The sequence below is a fragment of the Phyllobates terribilis genome, unplaced genomic scaffold, assembly GCF_046119375.1.
Source record: "Phyllobates terribilis strain yellow unplaced genomic scaffold, ASM4611937v1 Scaffold_11__3_contigs__length_659146591, whole genome shotgun sequence".
In the NCBI taxonomy this organism is placed as follows: Eukaryota; Metazoa; Chordata; class Amphibia; order Anura; family Dendrobatidae; genus Phyllobates; species Phyllobates terribilis.
Window position 1 is genome coordinate 599,308,982 of NW_027362771.1, and position 2,948 is coordinate 599,311,929.

The following is a 2,948-nucleotide window of genomic DNA, read 5'->3' on the forward strand; positions in this document are numbered from 1 at the left end:
AGTTCTGGTATGTATTAAGAGAAGAGAAGCATAGTGTAGATCACGTGAAGTAACTATTAGTAATGAGCGGCGTACTCTGATAATGCGTTGTCCTAGTATCCCGGGGGTGCTCTGTTAATGTCTGAGTCCATGAGGCTGCATGTTTTGCGGCAGTAGACATCGGCATCACATGCGGGGTTTGCATGTTTTTTAGGCAATCCCCAGATGTGATTCGGCTATCTACCTGCAATCTATGTCCTACGAGGAATGGTTAACCCCTTTACCCCCCGAGGGTGGTTTGCACGTTAAGAACGAGGCCAATTTTTACAACTCTGACCACTCACTTTGAGGGAAGAACGCTTCAACGGATCCCCCTGATTCTGAGATTCTTTTTTTTCGTGACGATAGTGGTAACATTTATTCGATATCACTTGTGTTAACTTGTGAAAAAAAAATTGAAATTTGGCAAAAATTTGGAAAATTTCACAATTTTCAAACTTTGAATTTTCATGCCCTTAAATCAGAGAGAGATGTCACACAAAATAGTTAATGAATAACATTTCCCACATGTCTACTTTACATCAGCTCAATTTTGGAACCAATTTTTTTTTTTTGTTAGGGAGCTATAAGGGTATGTGCACACGATGCAGAAATGAAGCAGAAAATTTCTGCATCATTTCTGCATCTCCCTGGCAGAAAAAACGCATGCAGATTGTACATGCGTTTTCCTGCCAGGGACATGCGGATGTGGAGCGTTATTCACTGACATTTCCGCATGTGGATTGACAAGCGCTTTCCAGGCGATTTTTGCATCACCTGGAAAGTGCTTGACAACTAGGTCACACTGTATAAATCCATGCAGCCGACATGGATTTATATAGTGTGACCCGAGAGAGTGGTAAAAATAAAAAATATATACTTACCTTCTGATGGCCCCCGGTGTCCCGCTCAATCCGTTCTCCCTCGCCGGCAACTTTGAATTGAAAGACCTGCCGACGTCAGCGTCACGTGACCCGTCACATGACTCTGACGTCAGCGCAGGTCCTTCAACTCACTAACAAGTGCCGGGAACCAAGCAGGAGCGGTGCGCGGGCCGACAGATGGTAAGTATATATATATATTTTTTATTTTATTCTTTTTTTTTTACAGCTTTTTTAATGGTACCTGGGTGTGGATGAGACTCTCCTCTCCTCCACACTCTGGTACCATCCGCACATTAGAACGCGCCAATAGCGCAAGTACAAATGCAGTCTTGCGGAATTGGCGCGTTCTAATGCAAGTCAATGGCGGCGAAAACGCCGCGTTTACGCAAAATTAATTGACATGCTGCGGATTTTTGAGCGCAGCGTTTACGCTGCGGAAAAATCCGCATCATGGGCACAGCACATGCGGATTTCAATTGGGGAACATTGCTTCCCTTCTACCATGCGTTTCTAATGCGTTTCCGCAACTGCAAAAACGCAGCGGAAACGCATTCAAAACGCATCGTGTGAACTCAGCCTAAGGGTTAAAAGCTGACCAGCGATTTCTCATTTTTAAAACAAAATATACAAAACTTTTTTTTTTTTTGGGGTCCACATCACACTTGAAGTCATTTGGAGGGGTCTATGTGACAGAAAATGCCCAAAAGTGACACCATTCTAAAAACTACACCCCTCAAGGTGCTCAAAACCACATTGAAGAAGTTTATTAACCCTTCACGTGCTTCACAGCAATTAAATGAATGTGAAAGGAAAAAATAAACATTTTAACTTTTTTCACAAAATTTTACTTTAGACCCCAATTTTTTATTTTTTTTTTCACAAGGGTACCAGGAGAAATGGGACCCCAAAAGTTGTTGTGCAATTTCTCCTGAGCACGCTGATACCCCATATGTGTGGGGGAAAACCATTGTTTGGGCGCCTGTCAGGGCTCAGAAAGGAAGGAGTGATTCTTTTGGAATGCAGACTTTGATGGAATGGTCTGCGGGCGTCATGTCACTTTTGCAGAGTCCCTGATGTGCCTAAACAATGGAAATGCCCAACAAGTTCCCTTTTTGGTGGAAACTAGACCCTCAATGAATTTATCTAGATGTGTGGTGAGCCCATTGAACCCCCAGGTACTTCACAGAAAATTATAACGTTCACTTGTGAAAAAAAAACAAAAAAAACATTTTTTTTCCACAAAAATGTTAAAAAAATATATATATATTTTCACAAGGGTAACAGGAGAAAGTGGACCTCAAAATCTGTTGTACAATTTCTCCTGAGTACGCTGATACCCCATGTGTTGGCAGAAAACTACGGTTTGGGCGCACGGCAGGGCTCGGAAGGGAAGGAGTGACGCTTTTAAATGCAGACTTTGATGGAATGGTCTGCGGGCGTCATGTCACATTCTCAGTGCTCCTGATGTGCCTAAACAGTGGAAATGCCCAACAAGTGCCCTCTTTTTGGAAGTGATAGCTGATTTGTGAATTTTATAATTTAGCGTCATTCGTCAGTTGTGTAGGACAACCTGATGAACACTACACAACTGAGGTATGACAACCTGACGAACACTACATCAGTTGTGTAGTGTTCGTCAGGTTGTCATACATCAGAAATATTTTAGTAGTCCATGGAAGTATGGTACCTTCTGAAGCATTCTGTCATGCACAGGCCAGGTGTCACATTGATAAATGGTGTCCTTGCGTATTCCTCTTCGGTAGCACACTCGGTACCTCTTTTATGACTTTCCTTTTTTTCCGCTGTGAGGGATCTGCCCCGGGAAATGCTGGCCTGGTACAATTCGAGGTCCTTCAGTTCCGGAAGTACTGGGGCCTGCTCCATCACCACTGCCAAATATCAGGGCCTTGATCACTACCTACTGGAAGTGAAGATACGACGCAGAAGTCTGGCCTGCACATCGTGACAGAATGAAAGCGTTGTGCATTGCCATCTGTACAATGTGCTCGGCCAGCTCCTTGTACCACACCTTGGCCTTTCTCAAAG